This window comes from Urocampus carinirostris, chromosome 4, assembly GCF_059441175.1.
Source record: "Urocampus carinirostris isolate Australia breed hairy pipefish chromosome 4, RoL_Ucar_1.0, whole genome shotgun sequence".
In the NCBI taxonomy this organism is placed as follows: Eukaryota; Metazoa; Chordata; class Actinopteri; order Syngnathiformes; family Syngnathidae; genus Urocampus; species Urocampus carinirostris.
In genome coordinates this window covers 20,275,816-20,290,453 of record NC_142352.1, presented here as the reverse complement: position 1 = coordinate 20,290,453, position 14,638 = coordinate 20,275,816, and the positions used below count along the sequence as shown (strand labels likewise).

Genomic DNA, 14,638 nt, shown 5'->3' with positions numbered 1-14,638 from the left:
AAGGTTTGCTTGCAGTGCAGAGGAAGGAGTGGGAGGGTCTTCTGCAAGCAAGGGTGACGGAGAAGAAATACTTGTCAAATTATTCGTGTTCCCCGTATTTTATATGGGAACATTAAAAAAAATAAAAATAATAATAATAAAAAAAAAAATCTCTGCCCTTGCCTTATCTCGGCTCTGATCCAGATCGTTCACTGGTAACAGATTACAAAGTAAATGTAACAGTATTCTACATGGTCTGTCTTGTTTGAGTAAATAGTTGCTGAGTTGTGTATTATCACCTAATAAGGAGGATTTGCCATCATTAATAATGAGGGCAATTGGTGGAGGTTGACAGGTATGAGATTAAGAGACTGATGATGCTATATCAAGCATTTACTTTATATCTAAAATTAAAGTTACTGTAACTTTAAATGATCGTACATTAAAAAAATATTAGAGCACATTTGTTTTCTGCCAGTAGTAGTTTGCATGCGCAAATTGGAGGAGCTGACGCTGGTGGTGAGCAGTCATGAACAGTGACCGATCTCGAGCTGTCTCTAGTGGTAGCCTCTGTGACTGTTCAAGAACTGTTTTTTCCTTCATATAGAGGGCAAGATTTTTGTTACAAATAAAACTCCCTATACCAAAATGTTAGTGTTAAGAGGAGCTCGTATAAAGATATACCACTGTAAATTTGGATGGGCCAAAATAAAATCATAAGAAACTACTGTAAATTCCAGACTATAGAGCGCACCTGATGATAAGCCGCACCCACCATATTTTAAGAGGAAAACCGTTTTTGTACTTACACAAGCCGCACCTGCATATAAGCCGCATTAAAAAATTGTAACACAAACACAAAATTGATCCAAAACCGACTTCAAGTCCCGCAGTTGAAACTCAATGTCCTTCATTGAAATACACAGTCCAAAAATCACAGCCGGCAAAATGAACGGAAAATGATATCGGTACTTAAGATTTAATGCAGACCTGGAGAGTCCGGGTACCTGTTGAAAGTAATCGAAGGAAAAAAAGTGTATATTTCCAAAGGTAAGGGTTGAAAAAAAATATATATCCACTATTGTCCGCCGCGACAACAAACAGGTCTCACTCACCTTTACCCCACTTCCCGTCAGCCTGTGTTTGCTCCGCCCCTCTTTTTTAATTCGCAAAACGTATCAGAGTAAGTGTCTCAAATAAATACAAATAAATACATTACAAAAATATACAGTTGCAAATACACATTATACATGGGTTACACATATTTACAAAGAAAGACGGTACGCCGAGAGAGTTTTCAAAGCTTTAATAAAAATAATAATATAACTTTCATCCCAAACGGTGCCCGTTAATGGTAGCAACACGCTAGCAACACGCTAGCAATACACTAGCAACACGCTCGCAACACAGTAAACGGGTCTGTTAAAAAAACATACGGCACTTGTAAAAATCACGGTAAGCCGTCCTCATTTTCCCCCTTAGAACTGAAGTCATCAAAGTCGTCTTCCTCAGCGTCGGAAAGAAACAGTGTCATATCGACGTCGTCCTACGCTTCCGCAGACTCACTCGTGCTGTCACTGTTGCTAGTGTGCCCTCCTCTCCGTCAAGCAGCAGACCGGCTTTTTGGAACCCGTTGGTGATGGTGGATTTTTTGATGCTGCCCTGCGCTGTCAGGATCCACTGGCAGACTTGCGAAAAAGTTGCCTTTCGCATGCGGCCAGTTTTAGTGAAGTTGCAGTCTTCCTCGGCGCATATATTCCACCGGTCTAAATCTTATCTTTTGTATTTTCGAGCGCCGCTGGCGGCCGTTGGAAAAATTACATAAATTGGCCGCATTACTGAATAAGCCGGAGGGTTCAAAGTTTGGGGAAAAAGTAGCGGCTTATAGTCCGTAATTTACGCTGTTCATGATCTATGAAGGAAAACACAGCAATTAAGTAAAAACTGGTTAAAAAGATGTTGAAAATGTGGATATTTTTTAAGGAATGCTTTAAGTCAAGTCCTGTTTATTTGTACAGGCCGTTTTCACAAGGAGTCTCAAAGGGCTGCACAGACCACATATTATTGCAAACCACAGACTATCTATACACCATCCCCTGATCTAAAACCTACATGAAGGCAAAGAAAAACTCAAAGCACCTCAGCATGAGGAAAATGGCCAGTATTGCAATTTCGATGTGATTTTTGACTATAAAAGGAAAGTGCATTTTCGTTGTAAGTTTTGTGAGTACTTACCTTTTGGATGGATGACCTACCAGTACATAGTTTCGTACAAACAGTCGATAATAAGTGGGGAAACAAATACTCATAGCATCATGTCACACACATGTTTGATGAGGAATATTTAGATTTTAACAGTGTTTGAACTTTTCTACTTTTGAAGATTCTAAAGAATAACTACCCATGTGGTCGTTTTTGATCACACTTATGCATCCAAGGGTTAATACTGGTAACATGCTTTAACCTACCTTCTTCCGTGAGACTGTTAAGAAGCAAACATGTGTCTGTATTATGTCACCAGTCACTGGTCCTTTTGGAGCCTCCGAATGGCAACTTTTGGAAACACCTAGGTATATCCTTGGGAAAGTGTGCAAGTTTTGTTGATTATTATTTAAGATTGACCTGGAACCAAGTAAGGCTTTAGGCATTTGTACCAGGTGTTCTCTAGCTAAGATTCCCATGCTACACTTATCTTGCATGTGATTGAAAAAACAAAATCAGTCGAGACTAAAAACCTACAATTTCTGTGTGTTCTAAATTAGATTACTAATGTTAGTTTCATTTTGGGGAAGTGTGTATCATTTGACCACTAGATGTCACTGTATTTTGTAGCGCAAGGCAGACGAGTAGTATACAAGAAAGGACGGGACAGACGGGAGCCAGAGTCAAAAAGTGCTTGCCTTTAATGTGCAGAGGTTCGCTGACGGACTGACCAGGAGTGAATATAGCACATGCCAAGAAACGAGCGGGCACAGGTGAGGGCTATGGGCAAATCATGACACAGTAGGGTCGCGGGGGGGCTGGAGCCCATCCCAGCTATCTTCGGGCAGTGGACACCCTAAACTGGTTGCCAGCCAGTCGCAGGGCACACAGAGACAGACAACTCCCTCGCTCATTCACACCTAGGGACAATTTCGACAAGGCAATTAACCTGACATGCATGTTTTTGGAATGTGGGAGAAGACCGGAGTGCCCGGAGGAAACCCACGCAAGCACGGGGAGAACATGCAAACTACACACAGAAAGGTTTGATTTCATGACCTCAGAACTGTGTCGCACATGCGCTAACAAAGATGTTAAAGACGACTTGGGTTACTGGACCCAAATTAGTAAAAGTAAACAAATGTGTTGGCCTGGAGAGGGATGGGGGCCACCAGGCTGTACTGGCCCAAGACACACCAAGGGAAATGGTGCCCCTATGACACTAGTAGTTAAGGGACCCATCCATCCATCCAACCAACCACAATAGTTACTTACTGACTAAATTGGGTCCATGTATAACATATAAACTAAACACAATCGGATTTTAGATGACAATTTTGCACTAAACCATGCCTAGAATAGACCAGGTTTAGTCCAAAATCTGACATCCACAATTTGTCACAAGCCAGAAACGGAGAGAGGACCCAGTAGCGTTTGTATACTCAGTTTTATTGATAAAGAGAGGGAGTAGTGCTTGCTTCCACGATCCGATGATCGACGGACACGGGTAGCAGGTGGCAGGAACTCGGAAATGGCACTTCCGTGTCGAGCGACGATAATTTTAGGCAGCACGGATACTGGTCGATAGCCGAGACGGGAGAGCAAGGGCGGTATCTAGTCCTGAAAAGAGATCGACAACAGGTATCAGGCAGGAAACAGGGCAAAACAGGTTGATGATCGGGATGGAAGAGCAGGGCATAGACAGGTCCAGAAACAGGTCGGCAACAGGTATCAGGCAGGAAAATGTTGGAAGGTATGGAGCTTGCCTAGCTGGGAGCATAGGTTCGCAAACGATCTGACAGATTCCTCTTGGAAGCCGGGGGTTGAAAAAGAGTCTTTGAACCAATCAGCGCTCAGGGCTGTTGGCGCCAATTAGGCAGTCACAGGTGTCCTGAATCAGCAATCATGACACAATTGAATCGAATCGTCTTTTTTTGTTATTAATATCCACGTTGTCAAACATTGTATCCAATGAAATTGGATAAAGAACTCCAGGGTAAACATGTAATAAAAACTTTTGAGAAGCAAAAAAAGATATATGACTGCCAGGATGAAAGTCATTAAAATATTTACAAAGTAGTGCTTAGAGATCGGCCAAAGTCATAATAATAGTGCAATGTTCGGAATGAAAAAAAGTAGTGCAATAAAGAGAAGTGCAATACCATTGAGCAGCAAAATAAAAACCCAAATAAGTCACAATGTACAACCAGTTTCAAACCTGCATCAATAAATCTAGCACTCTTCATTTTATTTTTACACGGTTATGAAGATGAAATCATCTTGTCCTCAGAAGACGCTTAGTGTGAATGTTAAGTTGTGTGCGAATGCTGTTTGACTCATTGGAGCAAAAGTCCTCGGGCTTTGCATACAGACATGTTGTCACACTCTGACACAAGGCAAATAGAGTCAAGGACATAAGGGGGGTACGAAAGAACTATTTAGGAGCGTGAGGACATGTGGATATTGTCACGAGTAGAACTGGGGGACGGGGGACTCGTAAAAGAAAAGGAGGAATAAAAGGGCAATCAAAGGTGATTAGTATAATGGAAGGAATTAGTATATAAATAAAATATTACACCAAGGTAAACTACGGCCCGCACGATTATTGATCCAGGCTGCCAAACAAAAATGGTAAAACCCAGGATACGACATCAATCCGTTCAGAAGTGGGGATCGCAAAGTGGAATTACAGTTTAACAGGTGATGGAAACCTTTTGTAATGTGTAAATAATGTGCCCGATAATCCGTCGACCTATAGTTTACTGTGCAATTTCCAAAATACCAAAACCCGGTTTAGCCTTCCACTGAACAGATACAGGACCCAATCGCGTGACGTTCTCACACAAGCCCTTCATTTAATGGGAAATGGGGAGTCATGCACGTTAGGAAGCCGGTCTGGCGTGGAAGGACAGGACGCCAGAGACCGACGAAATCAATAACTAATCAGGGTAACAAAAATAAACAGGAGTAACTGGACGGGAACCAAAACTGGAGAAACTAACCAACAGGACAAGAATAGACAGAAAACATAACTGGAACCCGAAATTAAACAGTACAAAAATAAACAGGAACAATACCGGACTGCAGATATCACAGGAAAACAGGACAGAACCCACGTCTTGTGGGGCAGAAGTTTATTGACAGGAAAACAGGACGGAATCCACGTCTTGTGGGGCAGAAGTTCGTTGACAGGAAAACAGAACAGAACCCACGTATTGTGGGGCAGACGTTCGTTGACAGGAAAACAGGACGGAACCCACATCTTGTGGGGCAGGTGTTTGTTGACGGGCTGACACTCAGAGAGCGCTGAGCTTTATATACACAGAAAGTCAATCTCTAAACAAGCCGCAGCTGGCACAACACGGGCGGGGCCAATTGGGCACCATTGCAACCGTGACACACACGGCCAGGGCCAATTGGGCACCACGGCAACGTGACACACACGGGTGTGGTCAAGTAGGCACCACGGCAACGTGACACAAACGGGCTCGTATGTCACAGTCATAAATCAAATGTTTGTTCTCTAATATTGTCGCAGTATTTTACATAGTCTTGCTGTGAGTAAATAGGTGCTAGTGGTGTTTGTAAATGGTAAATGTTCATCCTAGAAGGGGGACTACCACTCGTGAGGCCCCTTCTCAAGGTTTCTTATTTACCTCAGGCTGAGGGGTTTGAGTTTTTCCTTGCTCGTATGTTGGTTTAAGATCAGGGGATGCTGGAATAGTAACCTGTGCAGTCCTTTGAGACATTTTGTGTTTAAGAGCTATACAAATAAATGTGACTTGACTTGACTTGGATGTCAGTATATGATATTATTTCAGTATTTGAGGCGGTATGCAACATCTCTCTACAGGTTCCGACTTGAGCAGAGAGGATTTGTGGACCCGAAAGTTTGGGACCGATCGTCGGCGGTGACACGATGGGACAGGTGACGCCAAGGCCACTGGGCATGAGTGACATAGGTGATTTTTAAGGTCGCTTAGTGGCATTGATGGTGATTCGCCAAGAAAGATGGTCACGTGTTTGGCACGGAGGGGCAGTGCAGGTGCTACGGATCCAACTCTACTCTGCTGAAATGCCGCTTGAACAAGGGCATAGTGTTGATTATGTTACAATTGTCAGGTGAACATGAATTTTATATCCAAAATTCGTTTTTTTTTTCAGGAGTACATAATGTCGCTTTTAAAAAGACATTTTGGGAGATACACAGTATATAAAAATATGTAGGTGTATATCAGGAATCTCGACCCTTTTTCAAGGTGAAAGATATTTTTTGTTATAAAAGGCACCCAGTTTGATATGCATATCTAAAATAACAACTTATGTTATTACTATGTTGTTACTATGTTATTACGAGGTTAAATATTGGAAGTAGTGTTAAATAGACCCAATCAACGACTAAAACATATTTTTACTAGAAAATAACAATGACCGAGTAGCGTTGACCAGGTACATTATATATATATATATATATATATATATATATATATATATATATATATATATATATAAAATGATCTGTGTCCGTATCTGTCTCTTTGTCTCTTCATCTTTTCAATGCCTCTCTTTGTCCTTCACACTCTCTCTCTCTCTCTCTCTGAGCTTTAAATGGGAGCAGCCAACCAAGTACGACTTTCAAATATCGCGTCTAAAACACACTTCGGATGGAACTCATGTTTTGTGAGCAAGTGTTTTAGTTTTTATCTCGCACGCACTGTAACTGTGCCTGCATTTGCAAGTGAATTGTTCCCAAATTTAGAGCCCTGCCTGAAGAGTTGTCAAACAGCTAGCATCCATACCAAACTTGCGTGGGTCCCACTGACGTTTAACTTCCATATTAAAGGTTTTTATACATTTGACTATAAAGGATTTTATACGATTGACTACAAATTACATTTAATGCAATGAAGATTTTTACTGACTGTGCCTTTATTCAAAGAGCAGGGAAAGTTCAGGGCAGGCATAAGTGGTGGAAGATGTTGTTTACAGAAACTGGGCGTACTGCTGATAGCACATCAGCACATCCAGATGTTGTTGATGCAGAAAGGCCCGGCGTTGTTTTGAGAAGCCAGACATCAAGGCGCTCGTGGATGAGATTGTGAAGCCCCAGGGGCTTCCTTGGCTCGCCCATGGGATGAGCCGGCACACCATTATGCGGGGAGAAGATGGCCAATATGAAAAAGCTAAAGGACTTCAGAAAAAGGCTTCCCAGAGACTCCAACGTCAATTCAGCAGTCTCTTGTTTTACACTTAGTTCTAAAATTGTGAATAAATCCGCCCCGTGTGAAAATGTCGGCTTTCCTGATAATTTTTCTCTCAAGAAACGAGGCCGCATAAATTGTTGGGTGAATGTAGGCTGTGTTTGGTAAATGGAGTCAGATAACTGATACGAACAATTTGGTAAACGGTACATTTTGATAATCATTTCCCAACAATATTAAGTTGGGGGCCGCAAATTAGTCTTTATATACAGAGATTCCTCAGTTTTTGCGGTTAATGGGGAACCACCGCAAAGTAGCTTTGCACCTCAATAAAAGTCCCCAAGAGGCAATTAGACGTCATTACCAACTGAGAGTAAATGACTGTTACGTAATACCAACTAAAGATCTACAAATAATGACACAAAACGCATAAATGCAGCTGAATTAATGGTTTTATTGTCATGATACAAAATTAAAACAAAATTGGAGGGCTTCTCTTTTCCAGTGTAAGAATCTGAGAGCGGCTAGCTGGCTGTGCGCTAGCTTTGGGTGTCCTCGAATTGAGCTAAGTCTCTGTGATGATTAAAATACAAGAGTCCCGAATGTAGCGGTTTCCCACAAGTTGTAGCTTCAGGTATTCTGTTTTAAGGGGAATGGATGTGGCGTTGCTGAAATACAGGCTTGTGAGGGTTGCTACGTAGCTTAGCCATAGCATTAGCCCAGACCACCATCACCACTCTTTCCTTCTCCCGGACGTGGCCCCAGTTGTTTCTTGTTTCGATAAATCTACACGGAGCACATACTGGTGATCACCAATTATTTGCGCTCTTTTGACTTTCCCCAGAGTCAAGTCATGTTTATTTGTATAGACCTTAATCACAAAGAGTCTCAAAGGGCTGCACAGATCAAAACTATTGCAAACTATTATTACAGACTATTATGACACCATCCCCTCATCTAAAACCTACACGAGGGCAAATGATACACATATTATCAACATAAAGTATAGGTTATTTATATACTATAGAATAGAAGTGTGTTTTAAGCTTAGATTAAACATTTCTACAGAGGTCGCAGATTGAATCTCAGGGGGAAGAGCATTCCACAGCACCAGGGCCCGGATGCAGAACGCTCTCGAACCTGCGGATCTCTTCTTGGCTCTTGGGATCACTAGTAGACCAGCGTTTTCAGAGCGAAGGCTCTGGACTAGAACATAGGGGGAAATTAAATCTGAAAGATATGAGGGAGCAAGTCCATGCATGATTTTGTATACTACCAACAGAACCTTAAAATAACATCTTAAGCTAACAGGGAGCCAATGCAGGTTAGCTAAAATCGGGGTAATGTGATCAAACTTTCTTGTCTTAGTTAAAAATCTCGCTGCAGCATTTTGTACCAGCTGAAGGCTCTTGATTTTGGACTTCGGGAGACCGGAGAGTAGTGCATTACAGTAATCGAGACGTGAAGTAACAAACGCATGAATTATAATCCCCACATCTGACTGAAACAGCATAGAACGAATTTTAGCAATGTTGCGAAGATGGAAGAAAGTTGTTCTAGTAATATTCTTCATGTGTGTTTGAAAGGACAGATCGCGGTCAAATATGACACCTAAATTTTTAACTGAGTCACTCTGGGTGATATTACATTTCTCAATGTTCAAGAGCAGTTTTTGAGAACAAGACACGTCATTTAGATGGACCAATAACTAACATTTTGGTCTTTTCAGAGTTAAGACGCAAGAAGTTGAGTGACATCCTCTCTTTTATCTCAGTGGGGCAGGCCTCCAAATTTCTACAATTCAGTGTGGCAAATTAGCAATTTAGTGAGTTCGATTTAATTGATGAATTTCTTTTCAATCTACCGAGCTGCTAAAAGCTAGTTTGTTTTGGGAGGTAGTGCCTGCTCACTACTTGATTGACAGCATACATCAGCCTATCACAGCCGCAAACACAGACAGTCCCACCCACCCAAACACAGAGCACCCTCCTTAATATGTCCCCACTGTTTGCTGTCTCTCCGTACACAATGCACAATCCAATGATATCAATGAAAATAAATACAGTGGAACCTCGGTTCTCGACCATAATCCGTTCCAGAACCCTGTTCGAAAACCAATTTGTTTGATCACCGAAATCATTTTTCCCATTAAAAATAATGTAAATCGTTTTAATCCGTTCCAACACCTTGAATGTTCACCTTGAATGTTTAACGTAATCATAAAGCTAACACAGGCTAATCCTACATTCGCGTACATGAACGTGTAAAAATACAAAAATCAGGTCGTTTACAAGTTATTTAGCACCCGGGTCTCCACAACAAGTGGTGAGCAGTTCATTGCAAAGGGGGCTCCGTTCCAACACCCTGAATGTTGGGCTCCGTTCCAACACCCTGAATGTTTACCTTGAATATTTAACGTAAACTAAAGCTAACCCAGGCTAATCGTACGTTCACGTTATCGTGATCTTTTCCCTACGAAAGATTACGCTAACATGAACGTGTAAAAATAAAAAAAAAAAGGATAAAGAAAAGAATTATGAATAGGATTTCTTACCTCTGTTGTGGTCAGCAGAAGGCGCAGGAGGACAGTGGGGTATTCCCTAGCAAGATCAGACACTCGCACACCTCCTTCATATTTTGCTATTATTTCTTTCTTAAATGCAATAGTTGTACGCACTACTTTTCTTTTTTCACCTGTAGCAACTTTGCTGCTTGCACTTTCTTCGGAGGCATAATTAGGGGCTAAAACACTTTGTACACCTATATTAAAAGCGAAAGCAAAACCAAGCACGTCCGCACGCGATAACAGTTGGTCACGAAAAGAGCAATCTACACCCGTACGCCGCTCAACATCGCACCCTGCGTACGCACTCACGCATTACCGGCGTGCTAACTCCGATTTTTTGATCGAACAGCGAAGCAAGAATTTCTCGAAATTTTTGGTCGGACTCCGATTTGTACGAACTGAGAGGCGTTCGAAAACCAAGGTTCCACTGTATAATTAGTTTCAATTAAAAAAACGCAAAGGAACGAACCAGCTTTACCCAAAGCGTGAATAAGCAAGGGGTCTCTGTAATACACACGGGGGCTTCAATAACTGTTTACTTACACATGAGCATTGACAGCTTAGCCAATTAAAGTGACGGATGGAGTGTAGAAGGACACAAGGCGCCAAACCGCCGACCCCGCAACTGCATCTCTGATGACCATGTCGAAAATGTTAGCAGCCGCTAGGCGGTGCGTGACAGACTGCCAAGGTTAAGGCAGGGCAGTCAGCGGGTCGCTGAGGCCGCGACGCTCGAAAAGTGAAGACGAGTGGAAGACACATTTGTCTGTCAGATGCGTCTTGGGCGCCCAGTTCCGACTCAGTCAACCGGATAGCGACGTGACCTCAGAGTCGCTTGTGACATGGAATGGTGTGTCTTCCAAAGGGATGCATGGCAGCCGCGTCTGAAATACGTCACTGGCTCAACCGACTTCCAAGGCGTCTTTAGCCGAGCTTCAGTTGAGCGGAGATTTATAGCTGAAATAAGACCGTGGTAGAGAACAAGCGCTGCTGTAGTGTTATATATTCTTTCCATATTGCTTGGACAAATGTGTGCCACCACGCACATCCACAAAAACAAGGAGAAGAAAAACAGGAAGTCTTCTTCGAGTCGTTGGCATCCATCACTTTAATGGATTACCACCCCCTTTCTTTACAGAAATTTGTCTCTGTTCCACTCGTCAAATTACCGGATTAGCCAGCACACACCCAAAAAATGGTCTTTTGTCAAGTATTTTTCATACGTAAGGCACACCAGACTATAAGGTGCATTTAATTAACTATTAAGTTGCTTGGTATAAAAAGGTTCAAAGTTTAAATAAGGTAAAGGTTCCACTGGAGAGTACAAAATTGCTAACATAATTTCGTAAAATAAAAAAATAAATCAATTCGATTGGTGCATAATATTACATTATTATTGGTAATATACCCATCATAGACGCCCCAAAACCTGTCTTTCTTTGCTTTTAACTTGATGTTTTTCCCCCTGCTTTATTCTTCATTCTTCCTTTTTTCATGTTTTGTTTCCCTACATAGTTTTTTACCCCTTTGTTCTATTATTTTCCTCTTTTGTACTTGATTTTTCTTTTTTTTACCTTTTTCTTCTTATTCCTAGCGTTTTCCTTTTTCCCTTACTTTATTTCTTCTTTTTCCTGATTTTTTTCCTGTCTCCTTTACCCCATTTTCTTTTATTGTTTCCTCCTTTGTTCCTTTTTTTCTGAGCTTTTCTCCTTTTCTTGCTTTTTTCCTCTTTTTTTCCTGATTTTCCTTTTTAATTTAGTTTCTTTCTTTTGCTTCTTTTTAATTGTTGTCTTTCATTTCTTTTTTCGCTTTATTCCCCCCTCTTTTTAAGTCATTTTGTGCACAATGTTACATAATAATTGGTAATAAATGAATTGAAGCAAAAAAAGACAATCTGAAAAGTCGTTTAGTGAGCTGAGCCAGTTCTTGTCCATGGTTTCTTTCAAAAACTGATATTCATAATTCATAAATCCCGTATGACGTCACAACATCCGGGTGTTTTCCGACCTGGTGCCATTACTGATGTCATGTTATCGGCACTGGGTAGTGCCGAAGAGTCGACCCAAGATTACAAAGTAAAAATGGTCTTCTATTGTTGGATGAACGGTTGCTCAAATCGCACTGGCGGTTCAGTGAAGTTTAGACTTTACCAAATACCAGTCATAAGACTCCGCTTTCGTCCGAACAAGAGAAAAAGTTATGGGTAGCAAGGAAAAACAGGAAAGAAGCTCCTTCAAAATACGCATGGATTTGCTCAGAGCACTTTGTGTCAGGTAAGTATCTTAAAATTTGATGACATACGTTATATGTTTAGTGTTGTGTGTAATGGATCCGTCATATGTGATGGTAAAAAAGGTGCTTTCCGGTTGCCAAGTGGAAGTTACAAATGCTTTTGTGCTCTCTGTCATGGACCAGAACAGACTCTCGGATCCAATAGCGTTAGTTTCAGAGTTTTTATTTGAAAGAGTTGTTGGAGATGGCTTGTTGGTCGTCAGCCTCTTCGGGCAGAATGGCAGCTCCATGACGGATAGACGGAAGGTGCAGCTTAGCGGGTAAGTCGATGGCCGGGGCGGGAGAGTAGGTCGCAAAACGTGGAACGGAAACAGGTCAAAAACGGGAGGCAGGCATGACTCAGGCAAGAGAAGTCGTGGGTACCTTGTAGTCTGGAGAAACACTCAGGGATACGAAGAGTACACTCGAACGTCCATCTCTGGACGCAAACCGCTTAAGTGGAGAACGTCAGCCAATCAGGAAGTGCGCTCCAGCGTGCCAAACGATTACCCCAGGTGACTTCACTTAGGCAATCACGATACTCCCTTTGAACTGTAGAAGTAGCATTAGCTAAACAAGTAAAAGCACACAAAAATAATCTGTACAGATGCTCTACAGCTGTTAATAAAACTAATAATACCTGTCTTTGTTAAAAATAATATATATAATATTTAACAATTACATGCAGTTACATAACCTAACACATAAAAACCATTAATATGACACCACAAGAAAGCATCAAGGTTTTACCATGGCCTTACAAGTCATCAATTAAGCTAAAGAAGGATTTTACAAATAATTAACTTTATAACTTTGAAAATTATTGTTTGAAATTATTTCTTGTTATTTTTTTTGTACAAGTTCACCAAATTTGCACAGCAAAATAATCTAAAGCCCGTGGAACTGTGTTGATATTGTACACAATTATAATAAAAGGTGTATGTTGTGCCCAAATGAAGTGTTTGGACATCAAAAAGAGAAATCGTCACGTTGAAATTCATGTAACCTGCAGAAATCCTGAAGATTTATTTTAATATCAATAATATGCTAAGGCAATAGCACTGTACATGCAACACAAAGCGTTGCTACATACTTTAACCAGTTAGCAAACATGAAACGTTATGCTACTTACCTTTGCAATGATGACTACTTTTCCATTTATTGGCTTTGAACAAACGTCACAGACCCAGCCCTCGGCAAACTGATTGTAAGCCTCCAGCGATTTCCAGGCTCGAAACTGCTTGCACGTGTAAAAGCTTCTGGCCAGTACGAGATAACAGTACACATGATAGTACTGTATCGGAGGGAAATCTACATAATCGGTGTTGACTGTTTCTCTCCTTAATTCTTATGGGTCCATCGCAAGAATAACTGAAATTTTGGCATCATATCCTTCTCCGTCTGTTTTTGTGAGAGTATATTTATAATATGTATCACCTTGTCTTCTCATGATGGCTTTAAAAGTATTAGACACAAGATACAATTTGGTAAAGTGGTGTAAACATAGCTATTTGCCATCAAAGATGGCCGCTCCGGAGTGATCACGTGGTCTGTGGGAACCACGTACATTAAACGTAAAACAGGAAGTCCTACACGTGCCCTGAATTTAATCCATCCATTTTAAGACTGTTAAAAGACAAATATATATTTTAAGTCCTTTCACACTTATGAAAGGACACTAATATGACACAATAGATATTAGTATACTTTGTCTTACCCGTCTTTTCTCACCTAAAAGTAAGATGCTGTGCTGACGAAAAACAAATCAGGTGGCGTTCAAAAACCAAACTCATAATCTGAATTTTTATATCATCCAAGAAAAAAAATATGGCGTCTGAATGTTTGTTTTATTCTTGAATCAGTTATCAATTATTTGATGTTTAGGTACTGCTACTCCTTTACTATTAGGTTATTTTAAATGAGCTTGAGTTTAAAAAGAAAACAACCCACGGTGTATTAAAAGACAAAACCTGCAGTAGGAACTTCTATTAATACCAAGAACAAAAAAAGCATGTTTGTTTTAGTCATCAGTCATTTAACAAATATTTGAAGTTTATGTACTTCTTCATGATTCTGTTTTTTAATTAGCTTCCCTCGATAAAACGCTTATTGTATCGCATACCTGTCAACCTGTAAGTTTTTGCGATACAAAGTATGTTTATCATGCATTTAAGACATTTACGACGTACAATAAAATCTGCACGGAAAAACGCAAATTTGTCGATTATGGCTACCATCCGGTAAACACTGACTATCACGAAAAGGCAAATAGATCAAGTCAAACAAGTTCGCCGCTGTAGCCTCTATCTCGGCATTGTTTTTTTTTCGTTGCAAACAAAGCGAGCGGTTTGACGCTACTGTGCACATGATTCTGCCGCCTGGGTTTCATGTGGTAGTTGTGTGGTGAAACGAAATCCGT

The 14,638-nt window shown here is 40.9% G+C and overlaps 1 long non-coding RNA gene across 2 annotated transcripts; it reads right to left on the bottom strand.

The window, feature by feature from the left end:
• Positions 1–12,417: 12,417 nt before the first annotated feature.
• On the bottom strand, positions 12,418–13,965 carry LOC148367068 (uncharacterized). 2 transcript variants are annotated; one of them, XR_015850191.1, is made up of 3 exons: positions 13,352–13,965; positions 12,604–12,789; positions 12,418–12,492 (listed from the first exon to the last, which is right to left on the bottom strand). It is a non-coding gene; the product is annotated as an uncharacterized LOC148367068 (long non-coding RNA). The 2 variants fall into 2 exon arrangements; XR_015850190.1 differs by having other exon boundaries at positions 12,604–12,771.
• Between the last annotated feature and the right edge of the window lie 673 nt (positions 13,966–14,638).